At 40.2% G+C, this 26,998-nt stretch overlaps 1 protein-coding gene across 3 annotated transcripts in view; it reads left to right on the top strand.

Moving 5' to 3' along the window:
- Positions 1 to 26,998, top strand: part of EYA3 (EYA transcriptional coactivator and phosphatase 3) — a 1,396,180-nt gene that overhangs the window by 1,323,961 nt on the left and 45,221 nt on the right. The gene's annotated exons all lie outside the window — the stretch shown is intronic.

Below are 26,998 nucleotides of genomic sequence, written 5' to 3'. Positions count from 1 at the left end.
CAGATCCTGAAGTGACTTGCGGTCTAGGGGGTCAGGTGAAGACAGTTTTTTATGCAATTCATCTAACAAATACTCTTGGTACTGTATCATATGAAATTGACAATTTAATGCCCTCATAGAAAGAGTAGCAGAAGTATACACTTTTTTACCCCATCTCTCTAAAGCTCTGGACTCACTTTCAGAGGGGAGAGGATTTTTAGCAGTGGCAGCTGCAACCCCTTTAGGGCCCTTGGAAATAGTTTCTGGATCAGCAGAGTGGGCCTTGTAAAGGTAAAGATGCGAGTCCGGGACCCTGTAGTACCTATCCGGTTTGGCAGGAGCCGGAGGGAGAGAATCAGGGGTTGTGCTAGAGTCAGAGTACACATCATCAATGACATTCAAAACAGGAGGAATAGCTAAAGGTCTATGCTGAGGCAAATGTAAAAAGGTCCTTAATCTTTTCCTGGAATCAGAGAATTCCTGGCCCTGCCATTGGAAATGCTCTCTTATGGTGTGTAGTGTCTCCCCAAAGGAAAACTCTTCAGGAGGGGAGGCCGAGGGGATAGATTCCTCTGCATCAGAATCCTCGTAGGCTGAAAAAGCCTCCTCCCCTCGTAGGCTGAAAAAGCCTCCTCCTGGTGGTCCGAGAGAGTAGAGCCATCAGAGGCCTCATCTGAGGAGTGGGGATCAGTGGGCTCAACCCTGGGCCTTTTGTCTGGAGGAGGTTGAGAGCCCCTGTCCTGATGAGGTTGAGAGCCCCTAATTAAGGAGATAAGATCCTCTGCTAAGCTTAGAATCTGTGAACCAGTAGAGGGTCTCTGAGGGATAACCTTGGGAGGCAAAGCTTTTGAGAGTTTAGCAGCTTTAGCCCTGGAGAATGCCTTAATGGACATGGATGCAGGAGGCCTGGCTGCACCACGTGCTGGTGTAGATTTGTCTAAAGGAATGGTGTCGGAAGGTTCCAGGACACCAGTTTCTGTTGGAAATTCAATAACCGACTCAGCCGGGACCGAGGTAGTCGGTTGAGCGGTTTTGGTAATTGGAAGTACCAAGGACTCGGTTTCAGCCGAGACCGAGACACTCGCGGTAGGCCTGGTCGTGGTTTCAGCCGAAACCGCGGCCTGCATGTGTCGGTCCTTGTCCTTCCGTTTCTTAACTAAATGAGAAGTCTGAGTCTCCGACGGCATCTTATACGAAAAACTAGCCCCAAAAAATTCCTCTGCAAACTCCGCCCGACATCTAAGAGTGCGTCGGTTGAAGGAAGCACAGGCTGAACAGGCCGAGACGTCGTGGTCTGGGCCTAGGCAGGGGAGGCAGTAAGAGTGGAAATCCTTATGAGGTATTTGTTTCCCACAAGTTAAACAATTATTACCTTTATCTGACATCGGCTGAGGCAAGAAAGAGTCCCCAACGGGGTACTTAGCTTTTTGAAGTCTTCAGTAGCTGAATTACAGGAGCTGGCCGACCGGCACTTGCGAACTGCTTCTGCTTCGGGCGCCACGTGGCAAGAAAGACTGAGGAAGATGGCGTCGGCTGATGCTTTTATACCCCAGGCGCTCTGACGTTGGGGAAAGTGCGACATCAGCCGACGCCGGACCCAGACTTTGGAATCCGGCCGACCGAAGGGCTGCCTGAGGCAGGACAACCCATATGTGATGACTGCAGATGCATCCTTGAAGGACATCAAAGAAAAAACAAAGGGCATAATAGGTGATAATCCTAGTTTTGGATTTAGGAGGAATAAGAATTTAAAAGATATTTTATGTAAAGAAAAAACTAACAGGATAGTTTCATTCAAAGTTAATGTAGGAACTGTTCCCTGTGGGATATGTAAAGCCTGTACACACATAAATGGTAATACCACATTTATACATCCAGTCACCAATAAAGCCTTTGAATTTAAGGCAAAGGCCACATGTAGAACTAAGGATATAGTTTATATAGCCGAGTGTCAATGTTGCCCAAGTTTTTATGTTGGGAAGACGAACTGCATGTTTAAAGTAAGGATACTACAACATCTTTCGGCTATCAGAAATAAAGATGTTCATAATGCTCTTTACAGACACATAGAAAGTAACACCACACATACATTCAAGTTTAGGGCTATAACAAATGTTAGACTGAATAATAGAGGGGGAGATGTCAGACTACACACAGAAGCCCTAGAGGCCAAGTGGATTATAGAACGTATGGCCCATAGAACATCTGGCATGAATGACAATGTGCCTATGAAACCCGCCCTTAAGAGTAGGCGGGTGTTTTACTGAATATTCATTGGTTGGATTTTTCTTTAAATTTGAACTGTTATGTTAGTTTGTTAATCTGAAGAAGGGTACATACCCGAAAGCGCTCATTTTATTGGAATTCTATCAAGATTGTATGCTGGTTTTATCTGTTTTATTAAAAGTTTGGAACAATAGCAGTGTTCTGACCAGATTATTTCTTCGGTTTGCTTTTTTGTATCCAGTCAGAACTTTGGTGAGGCACTGAATATTTTCTGTGACATATCTGTATGTATATATGTATATATATATATATATATCTTTATATATTTGTATATGTATTATGTATATGTGTGTGTGTGTATATATATGTATATCTATGTGTATATGTATATGTGTGTGTTTATATATATATATAAAATATATATCTGTATTACAAGTATTTTAAAAGGTGGGGAAGCACAAACAACCTCGAAGAAAGCTGTGGTGGCTGTAATACCTAAAGACAGTAAAGACCCATCAGATTCAGCTTCATATGGGCCCAGTTCAATTTTATACCATGTTTTTAAAGTATTTGCCTATAATAACAGAAAAGGATGGCAAGGGTGCTCTCAGAATTGATCGATATGGATCATTCTAGTTTTGTGGAGAGGAGGAAAACATTTGCCAGCATTAATAGAACAGTGATGATCCGGAAGGAAACAGAATGCAAGAAAATACCACTTTTCCTTGTGGGTTTTGAAAGCATTCAACAGAATAAGGTGGGATTTTGAGTAAGGTATGGGAAGCATTTGCATTCTCTGATACAATAATGTTTAATTAGGAGGATATACAAGGATCAGAGACAAAAATTGAAGTGGTAGGGTTCCTCTGATATGTTCTGTCTGAACAAAGCTTCCAGGCAAGGGTGCCCTCTTTCCCTTTTGTTTATATGTTTTATATTTAGAGGCATTAGCAAAGAAAATAAGGGACTCTGAAATTCAAGGATATAATTGGTATGGTAATCGAGCAAAGTTTGCTTTATTTGCAGACAATATTATTTTGTACATAATTAAAGCAGAAAAGTACATCTCAGTGTTGTGGAACATTTTGAGACCCTTCCAATTCTTTTCAGGATTTATAATTTAATGAAGATAAAACAAAGGCTATAGCTGTAATCTATGTACCCACAGACAAATTGGTTTAGCAATGCTCATATTTATGGAGACAGTGTAAAATGAAGTATTTAGGAATATGGATTAAAAAGGATTCTGTTATGGCAGCTAAGTATATTTCAGAAGAGACTTTTAACAGATAATACAAAAACTGAGTTAGTGAACGCTCTTGTTTATGGATATGGATAGCAAGATGCAAGCAGTGAAGGTGTTTTATGTACAGATCAGGCATATTTTATTAACCAGAGGAGAAGTTGTGGACAGTAATCAATGAAGAGTTAAAGGATTTTATCTGGGAGGGGGCGAGGGCAAAGGTCAAGTGGGATAAGTTGATCCTTCCAATAAAAGAATGTAGTTTAGGATTATCTGATTTGAAGGGATATTTTAGAGCAATATATTTGAGGCTCATACATATAACTCAAGTAGAAAGCTAAAATTCAAAGTGTCAAGGGATGGTGATGAAACAGGAGAGAGTGGGATTTTGGATGCAGATCCTTAAGGCAAGTAACAGCCATACAGAATATTACATTCATAAAGTAGCAGAAAGTATTCCAAGAACTAAGCCAACCCGAGAATGGAGAAAGGAGATTTTGCTGATGGGGATGGCTAAAATAAGGGGTATAGAGAATAGACAAGAGGAGGTTGGAATTTACTGGAGAAAACTGGTAAATGAACCAAGGTATTTGGAGCAAATAACTGGAGAGAGAAAGGTAATAGAATGAGAATAGGCCAAGGAGACATTTGGACTATGGGCGAGAGTCAGCCTTCTCTGTTAGGGACTGATAGCGTTTATGCAGAGAGAAAGGGATATGAGAATTCTAAGTGAAAGACCTACTCTGGTAGAGTTTTTATTTGACTCTAGAACAGATGTTGCTAGTACAAAAAAGGGAAAAAGGATAAGTATTAGGGCATATAAAATTTTGCATAGTAACTATACGAATCAGACTAGATTAGAAAATATTGGGAAGAGAGAAACTGGATAAGCAATTCACAAGGAAACAATGGGAGGACATATATGTCGTTCCCCAAATAGACTCCAAAAACTGCCCTCAGTAGATGGCATATGTTTGGAGGTGTTATAGGGAAGAAAGAGGTATCTGGGCACATAAGTTTTGAGTGTATAATGGGTTAGCCGACTTCAAAAAAATCCTTAAGGATTACTGTCAGAAATATTGGGGAGCAAATTGGTGTAACTAAGTAAATGATTTGGTATACAGTATCTGATTTGCCTTGACACACTGTAAGGTCTTTAAGTTTAATTCTGGTGGCTGCCAAAAAAAAGCAATTACTAGAAAGTGGAAATCCGTCTTAACCCAGCTGTATTTGAAGTAGTGAATATTATAACAGAGATAATAGATATGGAAGTAAGATCTTTAAAAAAAAAAAAAAAGAGAAGGAGCAAATTACATAGAAAAATGAAAATTGTGGGAACAACACAAGCATAATGTTTTGGAGCAGGAGTAGTGGTTAAGGGAAGGCAGGAATTGGTCAATTTGTGTAATGTTGGATTGATGATTATACAAAAGAATATACTTGATCTATGTAACTGGGAACTTAATATGTTTTTTTTTTTATTTAAATGTGTGTGCACCTTTGTCTTACGTGATTAAGTAAAGGTCAAAAACAACGTATTTTAAATTAGATGTATTTAGCAGAAAAAAAAATTTCTACTACAGTAGTGACACCTGATGGGCATTGTAACAGTCACTTTTAAATTAAATGTTATTTCTCTATTGTTTATTTTAACAGTTTATGCTCATTTAAAGAAGATCGTTCAACCCAGATGCAAGCAATATTTCTGAATTAACAATTCATAATTACTCCTTTTGCATACGTCATTACAAAGCTGGCCATGGTTTTATCTGTTCTCATAAGCATAAGTCTTTCGTCAAAATTTAAGTCCATTTCTGTTACATGTTTGTTACAGAGAATGTCGATCAAATGTTCTGAAATGCTAAACTTGAATACTCCTGATGTCTTTCCTATGACATAGGCTACATTGATCCTTCCTTTTAGGAGCCAATATGTCAAACCTCTGCTTGTCGTTTAGTAGTGTCTGTAATAATTTGGAGTTAACCAGTGGAGGTGGAGCACAGGAAGATTGGTCTATGTTCTAAATTGGGGATAATACGTATTGTTTGCTTACCTGATTCAAGGCAGAAGTACCTTGATCCTTTGTAACAAAAAGACAAAAAATGTGTTTCATCTCTTGTGGAGTACAGGGCAGAAGTTACATTGTTTTATTTTGTGAAGCATTGGGCTACATTTTGATCAGAAGTTACATTATGTTTCCACACCAACAACGCAGGAGGAGTAGGAGTGTCCATTTATTGCAATAAGTTGTCAAAATCATTATGGCAAATAGTTGAGTAGGATTGCTCATTTGTGAGAGGGAAAGGAACTGTGGTCCACTTCTTGCTAATTTGAACCCAGTGCTCTATATTGTCCTACTCTGCTCATTTTACAGCAAGTACCCATAATGTGGTCCCAGAAGCCAGTAACGGTCTTCATTGAGCCTTGTCTAAGGCTGAGAATTTAGCTTATTTTGCTGGAATTTTTTAAATAAATGCATTTTCAGGCATAAAGTTTTAAGAGCAAGTTTAGCAGGATTCCTAAGGTTGAAATTATTTAATTTAAAGAGTGTTTTATAAATCGGAAAATTGTATACCTTATTGTTTAATTTGGGATGGCATGCTATAGCTTGACAATTTTATAAATGCAGAAAAGTATCTCGAGGGCAAAATGATCAGAAGGGGGCAGATTGACAGTTTTGCTTCATTTACCTAACTTGCATAACAGGTCCTTTGTAACTTACTGATGTGCAAAAATGGTGAGAATGAGGAAGTATTGTACAGATGCCAAGTTACACCAAAGGTTCATAGGTTGGTACTAGGCTATCGGCCCTAGGGCCTATACAAGCCTAGCCATAGCAATTCCCTCGCTATTTCTTCCCACACTATTTACTTCCCTGGACCCGTCTAGCAGGGCGACTGACGTGATCCCCGGGGTGAATTTCCTTTCTTCCATCCAATCATCAAGGTTCCTTTTAAAGAGGGCCAAAGAGGCGCTCTGCTTGACATGTATGTGCAGTCTATTAGTCTCTGGGTCAGGAACCTATCCCTCCAGCAGGTTTTGTTTATTGTGATGACAAGATTTAGATCCCTGGAGTGTGTGGCTCTGAGGGATTGGGATTTCTGTAAGTGTAGCATGTCTAACAGCTCTGGGTTTGACATGGCCTTGTATGTTAAGCAGAGATCACCTCGGATTAGACGATATGCGACCGAGTATAGCTGGAGTTTTTTAAGGAGGTCAGCATAGGGCATCTGCTTTAGGCCTGTGATTCTTTTAGTGAGGTATTTCTGCGGCCTTTCCAGTTGTTGCAGATGTCTTCAGAGGTACATACCAAATTGGGCGTTGTATTCTATAATGGGTCTAATGAGTACAGTGGGACATTCGCCTCCTTTTTTCTGGATGAAAAGCCCTTAGTGATGAGTTGTGCCACATAGAAGGATTTCCTGACTGTTGTGGCAATGTGGTTACTGAAGGTGAGACCACTGTCCACCTGTGTCCCCAAGTCTCTTATCACACTTTCGGTGTTTAGTGTACTGCCACCTATGTGATAATTCACGGGTACATGTTTTTTCCCAAAGGGGATAATTATACATTTCTTGGCATTGAACTTGAGCCCATGGTTCTGGCACCAAGCATCTGTTTCTGTAAGGCCCTTTTGTAGAGTATCCACATCATTTGGGGATTCAGTAATGGTTCCCAGTTTGCAGTCATCTGTGAACTTTGTTAGCCAGAGTCCCTTAGTGTTGGTCTGTACTTCAGAGAAGTAGATGCCAAACAAGAGAGTTCCCAGGACTGAACCCTGAGGTACTCCACTTGTCACAAGCTGGATTTGGAGTCAGTTACTTTTACAGTGTGGGTTCTGTCAGTAAGCCAGTTGGCAACCCATTGAGTGATGTAAGTATTAATGCCCAGCTTAGTAAGTTTATCTATGATTCCAGAGTGGGGTATGGTGTCAAAGGCCTTAGCGATGTCCAGATAGGCTGTGTGGACTGCCTTACCCTCGTCCACTGCTCTGGAGATTGATTTGAGACGAAATCGGCCCTTCACAAACCCAAACAGGGTGGGGTCCAGTGTTTTAAGGTTGCCAATGTCTTTGTTTGTAAGTTCCATGATAATACGTTCCATGGCCTTGCAGATCAGGCTCATCAGACTGATGGGGCGGTAGTTCCCGGGATCCAAGGTGGATCCCCCCCCATTTGTGGAGTGGGATAACTGTAGCTGTGCGCCACTCAGTTAAAATCCCATCCAAACTGAGAAACTTAAACTAAAGGCTAAGCCTTTATTTTCCCTATTCTTTGAATACAGAATATTCTGAACTGTAGCAAAAGTTATTAGTAACAATGGTAGGAGAAATAAAAGAATAAGCTACTGAGTTTAGCATCTTTTCTTGGTTTATATGAGATTGCTGTTCTCATGGAAGATGAGAGACAAAAGGGTAAAAGTATAACAGGAAACTGCACTGGTGTGTAGTAATTGTGCATCACCTAAATGATTTGAGGGCTTTGGTCCCCAAACCCTCAACTTAATTATAACTGTGAGGTGACACTGCCAGTATATCTGTGCCATTTCTTGATTTTTACCCATTTATAACTCCACATTCCTAGATGTTCGTTTTTACTGGACCTTTTTCTTTTTAAAGGAAGAACATATGTATTCACAAAGTCTGGAGAGAGCAGTGAATTTATATTTTGGCTAGGGTCATTAATTAAGATCTGTAACCAGTTTATCTCCAAAGATGAAATATTTCAAAGCTATTCAATCAGTTACTTGTGGTTGAAGTAAAGTGCAGCTCCACCTAGGATGCATGCTTTTTGACCTAGAGCACAGGATGATGTCTGCAGATACCAGTCTGTATTGGAAATGTAAGATCGCCAGTTGATTTATGGACAGAGTGAGTGAGTGAGTTAGTTCTTGACTTTTAAAGGCATTCAGAAGAAGAGGAACATTTTAGACTCTTGGGTGCAGTGATTCTCCAGTATCTGTCTAGAAAGAAACGAGAGAGGATATTAATAAACTATTTTTATTACAGGTAATTTGCATTTCATATGTACCCATATAATAATTAATCTAATTGTAACTGAATTGAGGTTTCAGTTGGTATTCATATTTTGAATCTCGGCAGAAATAAAAAGTCAGGTTGCATGTGAGAGTTCTTCTCCAAGATCAGGTTATTTTTATTCCGGCACTATTTTGACAGCATGGAATTGTAACATAGTGCTGCAGAATATACAAGCATAACCTTGTAGCCAAAAACTAAGACAAAGAATTTCCTGAGGAAAGAAACTACCTCCAGGAATACCTTGGTATTAGATAAAGGAAGGTTCTTCACAAAGAAGCCTCACTTATATTCTAAAGTTCCTAATTAAGAGTAGCAGCCCATAGCAAAAGTATGGAATAGGATACCATCTACTGTTAAAATTATAAACTACCTCAGCTGCTTTTCAAATGGCATTGGAGGATTTATTTTGGTCTTTTCTCTCTCTTTTTAAGAGCTCTTTTTGGTTTTAAGACTAAGTACAGATTGAAACGGTGACATAAGAAGTATCTTTGCCTGGTGCCACTATTTAGTAAAACAGAATTGACTATATAAGGCTTTGCTTTAGTAGCGTAGAATTTCCTTTGTACAGCAATAGGAGGAAAAGAAAGCAGATTCCTGGAAAGCCAAGGAGTCTGATATTGGGACCTTCCCAGGTGGATGTGGCTATTTTTCTTTGAGGCCACCATGCTTGGGGCATGCATGCTCACCACTAGCACATTCTGTAAAGTGTATTTCTTGACTGGGTTAGCCCCAGTTGGCTAATAGTCTCCCTTCAGTTGATAGAATAACAGGTCTTGTATTAGCATTCATTTTTCTGAAGGTTATGATGTCTGAAACTCAATGTCTGTCATTTAGTGACTTAATTCCTAAATGATTTGCTAGAAAACCACACATTTTATGAGGAACAAACCAAAAATAAGAAGCAAATATCTATTCATTCTGCAAAAATATGGACAGCTGAGAGGTATAGTTCAACCAGGGCTGTCTGAGTTTGCTGCCCTCCCCCCCTCACAAAATCATGGTCGAATGGAGCCCCCCCCCCTTGCAGCCATTCCAATGTCCAATTGTCCCATTCCTTGGTTATTTTGCCCCATTTACCATAAACACTGTAATGTGCATTCTGCTTTACTTCTGCAATGATTTAGATTTCATTTGAAAGTTTTATTTTGCATTTTACAGCCCAAACCCTAATAGATATATGTTAAACAAAGCAATGCAGTCTCACAATGAAAATAGACTTAGCATTAAAAATTCTCTGCCCGTGAAACTCACAATTATTGAAACAGCATTGAAACCCACATTCAAAGAAAATACATTTTGCCAGTGGCAGATAAAGATTAATTTTGGGCTGTTTTCAAAATCATAGGCCCCTTGAACATGAAACATACACATGCTCTTTGATACATCTTCCTGACTGTATTACATTATATTCCTTGTACAATACAGTACAGTTGTTAGAGGGCATTTTAAATTTATTGTTTTGAACATTTTTCCGGTAAACAATGAAACAAAATGCATGCACCAATGACACAACTGTCCAATTCAGAACATTTCCATCATAAAAAGTCTACCCAACCTTCTATAATCCACCAGTGTCAGTAAATATGTACAATCTCTGAAGTAGTAAAATCCACATTAAAGAAATCTGTAACTAATAAAGAGGTTGCTGCTAGCAAACAACTTTATATGTCATTGTTTCATGTACAAATAAAGTGCCTGTTGCCCTTGAAGAATAAATTGCCTATGTTGCATGCATAAAAAAATAAGCTAGTAATACCACAATAGGGAATGGATGGCAAACTGATAACAGGTTCAGTTACTAGGTATCTTTGCCAAAATGAACTGCAGCATCCACCCCTTTACACACACAGTGCAGTATCAGCAATGCATCTACCTACTGTGGGAGTAGAACCCACAGCCTTCTGCATCAAAAGCAAGTACACTACCTGCTGTGCTATTAACAATGCAAGCAGACTTGGCATAAGCAGCACTAAACTTTTGTTCCCCTGCAGCTCTCAGCTCCTTTAAAATCTACTTGACACTCAGCTGCATCTCTGAACTTTGCAGCACAAGAAATCTGGAAAAAGCCAAAATTTATTTGGGGGGACAAAAGGCCAATAACCAGGGACACATTTTAAACATTGCTTGTATAATGTTGGAAAGTTGCTAGAATAAAATACTATGTTACCACCATACATTTCACTGCCACGTCTTGATCCCAGGGACCCTGTGCAAAACAGTCAGAGAAACATACCACTATGCCAAATCAGCTGAAACAGAGGAAGGCAAACTTAAATGGCTACCATTTAGTGAATTCAGTTCTCACCATAGCTGTCAACCTCTTAGCAAAAAAACATGTGGACAAAGCCAGTAATGGGGGGAATACAGCCCCCAAACATTCAGTGAATTCAGTTCTCACCATCGCTCTCAACCTTGGCACAAAATACCTGGAAGAGGCCAATAATGGGGGAATACAGTCCCAAAAATATGGGCAAATTTCAAATATGCATGTTATAAACTTAGACAATTGCTAGAATAAAAGGTTTTGTTTTACCATGTACTTTCTGAAGAATATGAAGTCTGAAATTCAAATGCCCGTTATTTTTAAACATTTGTTAACCAGGAAACTAGTCTGACTTGGAACAAAACAAAGCCACTTCAGCAGAGCAGGGAGAAACACTCCAGACACATCTTTGTAAGGGATGGGAGGACATGCAGACTCCACACAGAAGGCACCCCAGCCAAGAATCAAACCAGAGAACCTGTAGCTGTCAGGCAACAATGCTACCAGTGCACCACTGCACTATAAACCTTTGCAAGGAAAAATGAAGATACAGAAACCACAGATTTTATGAGGAACAGAACAAATATGAGGCAAAAATCTGCATTTTTTTACAAATAGTGGTGGGTAGGGGATTCAGGTCCTTGCCACTTGCATCTCTACCCACCACTATGTGTTAACAGGGGCATTTCACACACACACACACACACACACCTCGAAGCAGCAAACCCGCGCTCGACTTCAGTGCTTCCTTGCAAGAGCTTAAAACTCAACTTACCTCTCTCCTGATTGATCCTGTGCTTGAATCCCTGCTAGTGTTTAACCTCACCTCTCTCCCGATTGGTCCTGTCTGCGGATCAAGCAGTCTGGAGCTCCTCTGTTCTTTGCGGTAGACGACCGCACAGATTCCTGGGCATCTCCGGGCAGTCTGAGTGTGTCCGCGCATGCACGGAAGTTCCGGTACTCATAAAAAATATATATTTTTTTAAATTTTATGTTTCACATTTTTTTTCTTTTTTTTCTGGATGGGAGGGCTGCAGTCCGATAGCACGAGACGCCCCTGTGTATGTGTGTGTGTATATGTGTATATATATATATCTATATATATATATATATATATATATATATATATATATATGTACACACACACACACACACACACACACACACACACACACTCGTGCTTGTGTTTGTGTGTGTGAGAGTAAGAGGTTTTACATATTTTTTTATATATGACCTTATACCCCCATTCATATACAGTATAACAACATATATAAATCAGAACATGAAACACTTTTTTTCTGATGGATAGAAACAAAAGCTAAGAAAAGTAACACTTCATAAGCAGTCTGTATATAAAAACATAAATACTAGTCAAACTTCAGACTTTTAAGAGTGCAATAAAGTCTGTCTGTTCAGCTTTAAACAGGCATTCGTAAAACCCTGCTTGGGGGGGGGGGGGCTTAATGCAGAGCTTTAAAAAAAATCAAGGATATTGAAAACGTTATACAATATTACTAAATTTCTAGTACATAATAAGGATATTTGAGTTTGAGAATGTATCCCTTATCTTAATGAAATAAATTGTAAATTACAGGGCTTCATTCAGCCCCAGTGCCAGTCATGCTCCATTATTAGTAATCCACAAGTCTTATTAACCTCTTATCAATACAGTAGAGAGTGGTTTGACATCCTTCCGATAAAGTGGACTATTGAGGATAAGAAATAAATTATGTATTGTTACTTCTATGCAAAAAGCCCAGAAATTCCAGACACAAGATATACAAAAAGCAAGCAGAAAGAAAAATACTTCCGCAGGAAAAACTGTCAGAAGCTTCAAATAAAAATTTGTGGTCATTAGTACAACAGATTTGTGAAAACAGTATATAGACCAAGAAACTTTGATCTGTTTGGAAAAAGAAGCATCTGAAGAAGTGCGAAAATAGAAACGACAAAACCTAGATATTTTTGAAAAGTACAAAAAAGAAATATGAACGTGGGAAAGAGAGATTTGATATGGTGCAATATTTATGCAAAGGCAAAAGCCAAATTAATCGACATAAAGAAGGCAGCCCCAAAGATATTCAAAGAGAAATACAGGCTAAGGCATCCAAACATGGAAAATTTCACAATAAAAAATATCACAAGGAGGGAATGTAGAAGAGAAGATTAATGAAGTAAAAGTTTAAAAAAAAAAAAATAGAAAATGAAGTTACAGAGTGCCTGCGAAGTGAAGGATTTGGTGTAGAAGGTCTAACACAGGTTACATCACAACACGATGGAACGAGTCCCCAAAGTAAAGACAAACAGGAAGATCAAGAGACATCTGAAGAAGAAATGTAGACCTGTGATAGAAAGAGATTTAATATGGTGTAATATCTGTGCAAAGGAGAAAGCAAAACTAATCAGTACAAAACGAGCAGCACCAGAGATATTTGAAGAGAAATTCAGGCAAAGAAATCTGGACATGAAAAACTTTACAATACAAAAAAGTAAGAAAACAAAGAGGAAAAGTAAAAAAATAGAAACTGAGGCTGTTATATAGTCCATTCTCGCCTACATTTACTCGTGGGTTCGGAGCCGAAGACTCGGTCATACTCTAGCACAAAGTCTTCAATTGGCTCGTGGCTAAGAGGTATCCCATGCTGCACTGCTCCCTTTCCCCAGATCTCATTTGCCGCTCGTACAGCTCAGATGTGGTCTTGCTCTTGGCCGTGGCTAAGTATAACTTTCTTCTACTTTTTAGTAGTTTTGTTTCTCCAAAAGCTATTTTCATAGCTAGTCTCTGTTTTTTGATAAAAAAAACTGTTTGTGTAGCCTGTTGGCTTTTTGTCTTGGTATCCCGTTTGCGTTTCTTCCCTTCTTACGGGCTAGGCCTGTTTCAGTTAGAGGACCTAGTCCTCCCTTCTAGTTGTGTGTGTCCCAGTTTCCCTGTGTGTGCTTGTTCCTTCCCTTTGGGCTAGGGCCGTTTAACTTAGAGGTCCTAGTCCTCCCTTGTTTTGTTTGTCAGGGCTGTTTAAGTTAGAGGTCTTTTCTTCCCTGTGGTGTGTATTGTTCTATGACCGTTTAATTTAGAGGCATAGTTCCTGCGTTTTTCTGTTGTTGGTGTCTGGTTTGCCTTCTGATATTGTGTGCAGTGTCATACCAATATGTCTAAGGTTACAAAAGAACACAAGCCTTCGGGCTTCAAAAAATGTGATAAGTCTGGATGTAAAATGTCTATTACTGATGGGCACTCTGTGTGTGTATATTGCTTGGGGGCTTTCCACCTCCAAGAATCCTGTGTGTTCTGTCACGCCTTTAGCCCACGCATTCTTCAAGAGAGGAGGAACAAACTGATTCTGAAGGGATTACTGAAACCCTCCTTCGCAGAAGACTTGGAGAGGGCTTCCAGTTCTGTGTAGTCTCCCTCTAAAGCAGACAAGACCTCTAAATCAAAAAAATGCTCTCCAGCTAGTCAGTTTTATCGGAGCCGCCAGAGAAAGTTGCCAAGTCTACTTCAGCTTCCTCTGCTCTATTGGCTTTGGAGCCGCAGGAAGTGGGTGAACTGACCAAGTCAACATCGGCTCCCAGTCTCTCGGATCCGGTGACGGAGATACTTGTTCGGAGCCACTCTCCAGTTTGTAGACCGGTTTCTCCTTCTCGTAAGTTGTCTCCTGTAGGGAGGTCCAGATCTCCGACCTTATCCTTTAGTTCCTCCAGGACTCTCTCGGGCGATGATGTGGAGAGAGTGGTACAGAGACTGCTCCAATCACTGGTGTTGACCAGATTGTTTTCGGCTCCAGCCCAATCGGCCCCGGAGCCCGTCACCCCACCGTCCTCATATGTTCCTCCTCTGAGCCTTTCCCAGGGCTCATAGTTCCTCGGTTGGACCCGAGGGAGAGGTCTTGGGTCGATCTTCGGCTCCGAGCCTCCTGCTCTGTGCTTCGACACTGGTGAGCTTGGGCCCTGCCCCGGCTTAGGACCTTATCCCTTCGGCTCCGAGGGCTTCCACGGTTGGTCATTCTTCGGAGCCAGGGGGATCGGCTTTAGAGGTCATGCGGAGCATGCTGGCCAGGTCCTCAGCTGCGTCTAATGGCACCAACACTCTACCCCTTCCAGCACCGGCATCAGTTTCTTATCACCCTTTGTCCTTGAGCAGCGGAGGCACAAGGTCTCAGGATACCTCCATGAGTGGTCCCCAACTTTGAGGTCTCCCCAGAGTGTTTGCCTGAGGAGCCCCCTAGAAAAAGTGTGTGCAAGAGGAGGCACATCGACTCACAGGATGAGTCTATCACTTCGGACACCGACCTCGAGGATTCAGAGGGGTCCCCCAAGTTGTCCTCTGAAGATATCTCTTTCTCAGATATCCTGGAGATCTTGAAGCAGAGAGGTGACTGTCCCTCCAAATCTACTTCTGGAGAGGAGGCGGTGTTCCTGAAGGCCTTTGGGTCTCAACCCTCCACCTCTTGGGTTTCTCCCCTGTTCGATGAACTCCTGGATATTTGTCAAAGGGTGTGGTAAACCCCTGACACTGTGGAACCAGTCCCCAGGAGATCCAACAAGTCTCTGTCCGCCCCCGCTGACAAGGAATTTCTCACAAAGGGCGTTCCAGTAGATGCCATGGTGATGGCAGTGGCCACCAAGAAAGAACTAGCTGAGACTTCATCTACCGTCCATCCCGCTAACAAGGAGTCAAGGACCATGGACTGGTATGGGAAGCGTACGTTTTCTTCAGCGGCCTTTACTCTGCGGTCGCTGAACTATTTGTCACATTGTGTATGGCTCCAAAGAGATCTCCTAAAAGAGCTTTGACACTCCCTGCAGGGTAACGTTTCTGATGCAGTGGCTTAGAAAGTCAATGCCCAGATGTCTACCCTAAATTCCATTACTAACTCCTCCATGAGACTGATCTCGCATGCAGCCGATGGAGCAAGTAGGGCAGCGAGTTCAGGAGTCTCCCTTAGGAGGCACTCCTGGATGTGCCTGTGTAATTTCGCAGAGACCTTCAAGTCTACGTTCACCAACGCCCCATTTGACGGTTCATCGTTCGGAACCAAGGTGAAGAATACTCTCACTAGGTGCGAGCAGGAAGGAAAAACCCTGTCTGCCGTGGGAGTCCGTTTTTTCATGCCTTCTAGACCTTATCCCAAGGGCCAGAAGGGTGGGAAAATGTGGTTCAGAAAGCCGCAGAGGTTTTTTCAAGACTCACAAAGTGATTCCCCCTCCAGAGGCAGGGGAGGGGGTGGTAACTCAGGTAGACGCTGCCCTAGAGGCAGAGGATGCCCGCGTTAACCAGGGGGACCACGATTCCTTTCCCGGTTTCTCCTACCAGCGCTCCTGATGGGAGGCCTGACTGTGCTTCTCCAGAGCCAGTCGGGGGTTGCATTTTGCTATACTCAGAAGCCTGGCAAGGCATCACCCAGGACGAGTGGGTATTAAAGATAATTTCCGTAGGATATCATATTCCCTTCTCTTCTCATCCCCCGCCAACCAAGAGAATACCAGATGCTCCACCCAGTCAAAGGGATTCTGCAGCTTCAGAAGTTCAAAAGCTGCTAGCAAAAGGAGCCATCCAGCATGTCCCCTCAGACCAGCTCGGATTAGGGACTTACTCATGATTCTTTTTGGTGCCGAAAAGAACAGTGGACCTGAGACCGATCTTGGATCTCAACCTCTTGAACCTCCATGTAAAAAAAGTCCAAGTTTTGAATGGTCACTTTACAGTCTATTCTCCCATTGTTGGGGAAAGGAAGTATGGATGTGCTCCATCGACTTCAAGGATGCTTACTGCCATATAAAGATGGACAGGGCATCCAGAAGTCATTTACGCTTCTGGCTGGGAGCCAGGCATTTTCAATTTCGAGTCCTGCCCTTTGGTATCACCACAGCCCGCAGGGTGTTCACCAAATGTATGGCAGTGGTGACGGCTCACTTGAGACGTCAGGGATTCCAAGTGTTTCTGTACCTAGATGACTGTCTCCTGTCTGCCACCAGCAGGCATCTACTACTACAGACCAGGGACCGCCACCATTGCGCTGTGTCAACGATTGGGTATCACACTAAACTGGGAAAAGTCTGCCTTGTTGCCCTCGCAGCGTGTCACCTTTATAGGCGCCGAGTTAGACACCGTGCTCATGAGGGCTTTCTTACCACAAGAAAGAATTCAGGTTTTGCAACAACAGGTCTACGTGTTGCTTCCACTGAAAAAGGTAAAGGCAAAAATGGTTCTCAAATTGTTAGGGACAATGGCTGCCACAGTTATGCTAGTCCCTCTTGCAAGACTACACATGAGGTTCCTTCAGTGGCTGCTTTTTGCTCAGTGGTCCCTACAACACCTTCCGCTTTCCCATCTTATTATGATTACAGGCAAGTGCAAGCAGGATCTAGGCTGGTGGCTTCAGACCAGCAATTTCAATATGGGAAAGCCCTTTGTTCCACCTCCTCCAGTGCCACGGTGACCACGGATGCCTCCCAGATTGGGGGGGGGCATTATCTCGGCAGGACAGTCCAAGGCATGTGGCAAGAGCAAGAGATGTATTTGCATATCAATGTCTTGGAGATGAGAGCAGTGCTATTAGCGTTGCAAGCACTCCAGAGCTTTCTTCCTCTTGGGCCGATTGCAGTCCACTCGGACATGTCGGTGGTATGGTATCTGAACAAACAGGGGGGAACCAAGTCATATCCCATTTGCAGAGAGGCTTTTCGAATGTGGCAGTGTCCTCCCAACACTTTTTTGTGGCAACGCACATTCCGGGAAAGTCCAACGCGATTGTTGACAGGTTGAGCAGAGCTATTCTGATGCCTCACGAGTGGTCCCTGAACAAGCAGGTTGCGGAGCAGATTTTCCGCAGATGGGGTCAGCCTTGCTGCAGTCTGTTTGCCAGTCCCCTCAATACCAAGTGCAGCAGCTACTTCACCCGCATCCCCCTTAGGGGGAGACACCCAGGGACGCGCTCTAGTTCACGATTGTACCTCCGGTCTACTTTATGCCTTCCCACCTGTTCCTGTGATAGCAAAGGTTATTCAGAAAGCACAATTCTTGGGAAGCAGAATTATTCTGATTGCTCCACACTGGCCTCGTCAAATTTGGTTCCCATTTCTCCATCCCTTTCTCATGAATGACCCCTGGATTCTGGACCCGCAGCCAGACCTATTGACTCGTATGTTAGGGCAGTTCCATCCCTCTCTTCAGACGCTCCGGTTGACAGCTTGGCTTCTCCAGTTCCATCACTAGTCGGGCTTCATTATTTTCCTCCGGAAGTAGTTCATATTCTGTCTTCTTCACATAAGCCTTCAACTAGGAAGATTTATTCCAGTAAATGGAAAAGATTCTCCATCTGGGCTCATGAAAGGCAGATTGACCCTTAGACTGCACCAATTTCATCAGTTCTGGAATTTTTCTCCATGCTTTTCAGTCAGGGGTCAGCTGCCGCAACCATTAAAGTTCAGTTAGCGGCTATCTCCACCTATTATGTCGCTAATGAACCCAGTCTAATGACGCATGGACTTTGTAAGGCATTTTTAAAGGGCACTATGATGCTTCGGCCCCCAGTCTTTGATCCCGTAATGCCATGGGACCTCAATTTTGTACTACAGTCTCACTTCATCTCCCTTTGAGCCTGCAGCAACTTGTGACTTGAAATATTTGTCATGGAAGACCATCTTTTTGGTAGCCATCACTTCAGCTAGGTGAGTCTCTGAGCTCCAAGCTTCGTTAGTTAGACCTCCTTATTTGGTATTTCACAAGGATAGGGTTTCCCTCAGACCACATCCTTCCTTTATGCCAAAGGTTGCTTCGGTTATTAACCTCAACCAGTCTATTGAGCTGCCTATGTTTTTCCCAGAATTTTCTAATAAGGCAGAATTCAAATTCCACCAGCTAGATGTTCATAGACAATTGCGTTTCTATTTACATAGAATGAAGGATCTTAGGAAATCAGATCAGCTATTTATCTCGTTTTCAGACAATAGACTTGGGTTTCCTGTCTCTAAAGTAACCTTATCCAGATGGATCTCTAGTTGTATTTCCTTCATTTATGCCTCAAGCGGTAAGGAATTACCTTTTAAGGTGAAGGCATTTCAGGCCAGGATGTCTATGGATAATATTTGTGCTGCGGCTACATGGGCATCTCCTCACACCTTTATCAGTCACTACAAATTGGATTTGATATCCAGAGGCAGATCTTCCTTTGGTTCCACAGTGCTCAGGAGTATTTTCCACTGAGCCGCCCAAGGTTCAGGTGCTGGGGACGCTGTCCCCACGGGTAAGAATGTAGGCGAGATTAGACTACATAACATCAAGAAGTAATGTACTCACCATAACGTTCGATGTATGTAGTCCGTCTCGCCTCACATTCTTACTTACCCCTCCCGCCTTCCCCCTCCTGGAGGGCCTAGAGGTTAGTTTTGGTTTCAGTACTCCTTTTGTTGTTGGGCTGATTCTTCCTCTCTGTGTGTTGTGTGTGGGGTGTGATTGCCTGAGCTTGCAGCAAACAAGATCTGGGGAAAGGGAGCAGTGCAGCATGGGATACCTCTTAGCCACGAGCCAATTGAAGACTTTGAGCTAGAGTGTGGCCGAGTCGGAGCCGAGGTTCGACTCCGAACCCACGGGTAAGAATGTGAGGCGAGATGGACTACATACATCGAACGTTATGGTGAGTACATAACTTCTTGTTATGGAGTACCTCCAAAGTGAAGGATTTAATGTAGAAAATCTAATTCAGAAAGCACCACGACAGGATAGAGCAGTGGACTTCTAAATTAAGGGGAAACCAGTGGAACGGGAAGCAGTTGGTCAGGTGCCATATGAAGACAGTATAAACGTTCACTTGAAGCTGGACAGCAAGGGAAGGAACAGGAAACTGGAAACTCTGACGCAGTCAATGTTGAGTGATAGACCAGTGAGTTCCCATATGACAGAACAGCGGATGGCACAGGGTGAAATTGAAGAGAATGTGCCACAGAGGAAGGTGCACTAGAACTTTTTATGGAATGCCCTAGGAAATAGAAAACCAAAAATGTGCCCTCAATCTAGAAAAAAATGAACTAAGAGAAGAGTTGCATGATTTAATAAAGATGGATAGATGTATTAACATCAGGGAAAGAAATAGAATGCAGAAGGTCAGTAAAAACCAAGAAGTCAGAAGGTTGATAAAATGAACACAGTAATTAGGACTGTCCATAGAGCTCCATGTAATATAACAAAAGTAAACAGGATATATTACTGTGCACCCCACAAGAACACAGGGTAGTGAGGGGAGAAATTGAATACCACCATGGAAGTATCGAATAGAGAAAACTGTAAGGCAATTAAGACAAAAAGTGTCACTGTTAGAAGAGTATAGAAGAGGGAACAGAAGAGGGGGACAGATCAACAAAAATACTTAAAAAGATAGACGTGATAAAAGCAATGTGCTGTACTATAACAGATCAGGATCTGTCATGCACTATCGCAAATAAACTAAAAATCTCAGCACAGGTGGAAAAATGTAGAAGGTACCCAGATAAATATAAAGTAAAAGTACAAAATAATCAATGTATTGATGACCCAAAAACAGTTTTGTAGAGAATTGGGAAACAAGGTAAAAGGAATTGCAAGACCACCAAAAAAAGAGGAAGTAGATACATTTTGGAGAAGTATTTATGAAAAACCTGTGGAACATAACAAAGATGCTAAATGGATAAAAGAAGCCAAAGAAAGAATAAGAAGTTTAAAGGTACAGGATATGAATTGGGATGAAACAAAGTTAAGAAAAGCATTTAATTGGAAAACCCCAGGCCCAGATGCAGTACATAGCTTCTGGTTAAAGGTTTTAACATCTTTGCACAAAGATTTAGCCATGAGTAGAAACTATTTATTTGCGCACCCCGAACAGACACCAAACTGGCTAACAATAGGAAAAAGCAATGCTCCTACATAAGAGTGAATCTGCAAGCTACCCTAAAAATTATAGACTTATAACTTGCTTTCCGACGATGTATAAATTGTACACTGGAATTGATGCCGACAGAGTTTATAGTCATTTAGAAGAAAACTCGATTATGGTAATAGAACAAAAGGGCACTAAAAGAAAGTTATATGGAACAAAGGATCATTTGTTGTTAGTTATAGTGGAGAACTGTAAAAAGGGTAAGAATTTAAGTATGGCGGAAAAGCCCAAACAAACAAATAGATTGACTATAAAAAAGCATTTGCTGATATCCCACATTCATGTATAAAAAAGTGGTTAAAAATGTATATAAGATGCACCCTAAACTGATTGACTACATTACATTGACCATGAAACAGTGGCAGACCACTTTGCAATTAATCCATGATAAAAGACAAATTCTTATTCCGGGGATAAAAATTCAAAGGAGGGATATTCCAGGGTGCCTCTCTGTCACTAGCCGTTCTGCCTTGCCTTTAACCCATTAAGCTGTCTAAAAAGTCCACAAGTCGAATAGTCCAAACAAGACACACCACGAGCTCCAAAAAATGAACGCTGTTTTATTTTTATGACAAAAAGCGTTTTCGTCGCAAATAATATTGCAACTTCATCAGAAAATAAACACAACTACTCAACGCTAAATTTATATAAACAAAACAAGAAGTGACAACAAAAAACGTCACAATCAGCATAAACCAAAACAGTTATTAGTATACTAAAATCATACAAAAGATATGATAAAATACTTTAGAAAAGTAAATTATTATAAAAATGTATATTCTCTTAAAAACCTAAGCTAATGTAATCAAGAAAACATAAATTCTACCTCTTATTAGGCTAGGAACCATTTTCATAGTGGGTAAGTGTTGGCTAGGAACAAAAAGCCTTGCTAACTATCTCAAATACCCCCGCAGTTTTAAAACTGCATTAATATTGCAGTTTTCATTCAGAACCGGAGCTTTGAAGGCATCCAAAGAAAGCTGCCATTCAAGCTCATGGGTCTGTAACAAAAGAGATAAGGGGCCACCTCTAATACCACCTTGAATGTGGTCAATACCCATGAAACTAAATGAATGGCCTGGATTTTTTTCAACGTGTTTAGCCAACGCATTATCGCTTTTATTTTTCCTTATTGCGTAGACATGTTGATATATCCGCTCCCTGAGTCTGCGGTCCGTCTTTCCAATATAGAAAGCTGGGCAGCAGTCGCAGAAAGCAGCATACACAACGGAACAGGTTTGACAATTAATCCTATAATAAATTGGTATTTTCTGTTCCCAATATGAAAAGAACTGCCAGGTTTAATAAACCTACAGTAATTACAGGAACCACACTTAAAGGTACCTTTTTGTCTACAAAAAGAAAAGTTAAATGATTTTCTTTGTAGAAGGTCCTTAAGATTACTACCCCTTTTGTATACTACCAAAGGGGAAGGTCCCAACTTTTCCAAAAGATCGACTGAGCTGGTAATAAAATGCCAGTTCTTTTGAATGATTGAGAAAATAGCTAAAGCATTGATGTTATATGTAGTAATAAAACTCAAATTGAACTGTTTGTCAGAGACAGTAGGTGTCACATCAGCAGGTAAGGAAAGGTTAACCTCAACTGGGGAAGCCTCGGCTTGTACACCAGGTCTACCAAATTCATTCTGATCAAGGAGAGGCCTAAAAAAACCTTCAAACCTTTTCCGATTAACCTCATTAAACATTTCATCCACTAAATGCACAGGATAACCACGATTGCAAAATAACTCCTTCAACAAAGTACATTCTGTCTACTTAACAGCTTAAGCCATGCTTTTAATTTGGCTCATAGACATCATCTCTTTGTCGATGATTTAAAACTGTGTAGCTCATCAGATGAGGAACTGAAAGCACAACTGCAAGTTGTCAAAACTTTTGCAGATGATATAAGAATGTCATTTGGTCTTGATAAATGTGCAAAAGCAACCTTTAAAGCAGGAAAACTGCAGCACCAAGAAACCATCAGTTTGGGACAAGAATGTGATGTAAAAGAACTTGAGCGAGTGGGAGTGTATAAATATTTGGGAATGAAGGATCAACAATAAAACATGAACAAATGCAAATAAAACTTAGTAAGGAATACTTTAGAAGAATTAAATTAATCTTGAAAACAGCGTTGACATCCAGGAACAAAATCCAAGCCATAAACCAATTTTGCTCTTCCTGTCCTAACTTACAATTTTGGAGTGCTTGACGACTGGCCCCAAAACATATTGGATAGATTAGATAGGAAAACAAGAAGGGTGCTTCACGCTCACCATATCAGTGCATACCAAAATTACAGATTTCCTGTTCCGAAGGAGGAATGTTCCTCACTGAAATTGATTACATATGTAGATCTGCAGTCATGGGACTCCACAAACATCTGCTGACCTCACAAGACCCAAATGTAGTGAAAGTTTTGAAGCATGAGGAGAATAAATCTAAGATGACTTCCCTGCTTAGTCTTGCAGAAGCATATCGATGTCGAGCAGGAATGGAAATCAACCACAAGTAGGTAAAAATCAGAGAGCAACTAAATGTGCCAAAAAACAAAAGAAAGAATATAAGGACCAGATGAGAAGGCAAGAAATGTGGAAAAATGCATAAATATAAAAACTTCTGGAAGAACCTCATGTTCAGGAACAAATGCATGAATGGTTAGAGGCAAATTCAAGCCAAGAGATGAAGGGTCAATATTAGCAGCACAAGACAGTGGGCTAAATACACATTGGTTTACAAAGCCCATGGAACATGTGGGGAGAAACAGACAAATGTAGGTTTTGTAAAACAGAATTGGAAACAGTTGCACACCTCATTGCTGGTTGTGACATACTAATGGCAGAAGGACTGTATACTGCAAGGCATAATAATGTAGCAAGACTGTTGCACTGGGAATTGTGTGAACATTATTGTATTGAAGTGGCTGAAAAACGCTGGAAACATGAGCCACAAAGCATCGTAGAAAATGATGGTCTACATTAGATGGGATCACCCGTTAACCGTTCAAACGATAGTAGCATTGATAATTGAAATTGCCACACCCGAGTGACTACAGTGTATTGCATACAGAGACAAAGTCATAAAATATCAGGATTTGCAGGCAGAAACGTGAGCAATGTAGAAGAAAGATACCCAGACAGTTCCAATAATAGTAGGAGCAACGGGTCTTATAAAAATCTACAATCGTATTCATATATGTTACCAATACATGTAACTCTGTACGAGTTGCAGAAGGAGTCATTACTGGGCACATTGTGGGTGTTGCGAAGAGCACTTCTGGCTGATATCAAAGATTGAAACAATACTAATTTCATGAACTTTAATTGTATTTTGATTTAGGAATGGGATCCATTCCTGTCATGGTATTAGAAACCCAAAAGACTTGGAGAAATTAAAAACTTAGAGAGTCGATTATCCGAAAAATCAAATCTCTTGTTCTCAGTTTTCATTTATTCCTTGACCTTTGGGTCTGGTTCCAAAATTGGTACCAACTCAGCTGTACTACAGCCTGTGAGGACCAAAAACTCTTGTGTTTTTCTCCTTACCCCTAATGCCCCTCTCCATTTTGCGTCTGATTTCATCTGCCACTTCTAGTATCAGACACATAGCTATTTATATATATATATATATATATATATATATATATATATATATATAGATATAGATATAGATATATATATATATATATATATATATATATATATATATATATTAGATATATATATAGATATATTATATATATATATAGTTATATATAGATAGATATATAGATAGATCAATGTAAATAGATATATAGATATAAATACACATGTTTGTGTGTGTATATATTGATATATATACATATATATATATATATATATATATATATATATATATATATATATATATATGTTTCCTATGACTTGTGCGAACTGCAGTAAGTCAAACGGCCGATGTCCGAAATCACGGAACCAAAAGTGGTCGATCTCAGTTAGTTGAGTTGCATAGTTCACTCGACCTTTTGGCAAGCGACATGCCAAGACTGTGGGGGAAGGGCGTGCTTCAGTGAGGAACAGGGAAGTAGCCCATTTCCCCACTGTAGTGCGATCTCGGAGTTGTCATATTTAATGTGCAGGGGGTGTGGGGAGGTGCAGCCCCCCTGCTAAATAGTTGACGTAAGCGGAGTAAGATGTGTGAAAGACAGGAATGTCGAAAATGTATACACATTTTCGTGTTTCTCATTTTCAACATTCCGGTCTTCCACTATTGTCAAGTCAGCCTTATTTTCTGATTTTGTAACTTTTCGACCAGACCCCTTTAGAACATACTATAGTAAACCATATATGTATTGGTAGCACTTTCTATACACCTTTCCCCGCCATTTCTTTGAGTATTCTGGGCCTACCATTGCTGGTAGCACTTTACTGTAATTTTTCCCCTTTCTCCTCCTGTGTGTTAGTTGTGGCTGATGAAGGAAAGGGCACTTCTGGCTTTAAATGTCAGAAGTGTGATAGGAAAATGCTAAATTATTTTTTTTCCTCAAACATTTTTATTTTGTTTTCATTATAAACGTATGTAAATGTACATATAACAAATACAATAAAACAGTAACAAAACTGTTTACAATATTTACATTCATCCATGATTATCAGTATTTGTTCAAAAGGTTTTCCAATTTTTGCTGTGCTATTTTTTTGAGTTATGTTATGAGTTCTATAACAAATGGGTTGCAGTGCTTTTTTTACAAACAACTTTTGCTAAATTAATAAAATCTTTAAACATCAAATCTGGTTTACTTTTCCAGTTCAAAGTAATAACTTTTCTGGCAGTTGCAAGAATTGACCAGAGTAACTGAATTTGAGATTTAGATATTACATTAGGTATAGGAACGTTGAATCTGAGTAGTGAGTTAGAAATATGACAGTTATCAAGACCATAAAGTAGTTATAAAATATCTGAAGTCTTTCCACTATCAAACAACTTTTTTCTACGTTCAATGAACATGTGAACCGAGTTGGCCTCTAGTAATTCATCACATTTCCAACATTTACTTTCACTGTTTGGAGTGTAATATTTTCTTTGTGGAGTATAGAAACTCCTATTCATAAATTTCCATGTATACAATCTCCAGTGTAATGAAGAAAGAGGTACCATACGTAGAATTCAGTAACAATTTTTTGAATTTATTAGATATTTGTTCTCCATTAATCTTTACATAGTAATTCCAAAAATCTGAGTCAAACTTTAGTGTCTTCTCTTAGTATCCTATAGATATGTGAGATACTTAATTTTTGATTATCTGTCTTCAAGACACTTAATAAAAAGCTGAATCAGACTAGATATAGATTCAGTCTCTAGATTGATACTCCCATTTTGTTTACTGCTGTAATGAATGTATAAACAACCACCTGTCTTTGCTGTTATCAAAACTACATAAAAGAGAGTTTAGTGGTTTGATACTGTTATTTTCAATAAACTAATGCCAAAATATCAAGTTATTTTCCTTTAATTTTTGCGTCGCATTGATGAAAGAATCTAGGCAATCAGGTGAGTATGCTATAGGGAATATAAGAAATAGAAATTGTTTAATGTAATTACAATCAAGTATATTTTTAAAGTTATTAAATAATTGATTAATGCCATAAGAAAAATGATTAAACTTCTTAAATAAAATTCACTTAAAAGCCAATGAACTCTACTTATTCCATATTGTTCCATAAATTGATTTTCTGTAGTTCTGACATCAGTTACATGAATCTCGTGTATTATTTTTTAGCCAGATATATAGGTAGGTGTGATCCAGTGTATTATTACATTAATTATAACTGATTTGGAATAAAGATCTAAGCTAGGGAATGCTATCCCGTTGCTGTTCCAAGCTCTAATGTGCCATTTATATGCAATCCTAGGTTTTAAGGGGAACCATAAAAATTTAAATAGGTTTTTGGGAGGGGGTAGTATCAATGAGTGTATATAAAACAAATTTTTAGGTAAAAATTATCATTTTAATTAGAGCCTATCCTCCATTGTGAAGAACATTTTATTCCATCTTTTGATTAGTTCACTAGTGGTGGTTATTAAATTATTGTAGTTTAGTTTAACGGACTCTTTCCACGTACTCTACACCCAGATATTCTAATTCATCAGTCTCCCAATTAAACAGGCTATTCTTTCTCAGGATTTTGTTGATCTTTTTGTTAATTAGTAAAGTTTTGGATTTGTTATGATTAAATTTAAGCCCTGAAATTCTTTCAAACTTGCTTAAGGTATTTATAACATCATGCATAGAACCGTCAGTGTCACCCAACGTTAACAACATATCATCAGCAAATAATTGTATCTTAGGACAATAGTTCT

The sequence above is a fragment of the Protopterus annectens genome, chromosome 1.part2, assembly GCF_019279795.1.
Source record: "Protopterus annectens isolate FY-2018-M chromosome 1.part2, PAN1.0, whole genome shotgun sequence".
NCBI lineage: Eukaryota > Metazoa > Chordata > Ceratodontiformes > Protopteridae > Protopterus > Protopterus annectens.
The sequence above is the reverse complement of the archived record's forward strand: the minus strand, read 5'-3'. Positions and strand labels throughout refer to the sequence as shown.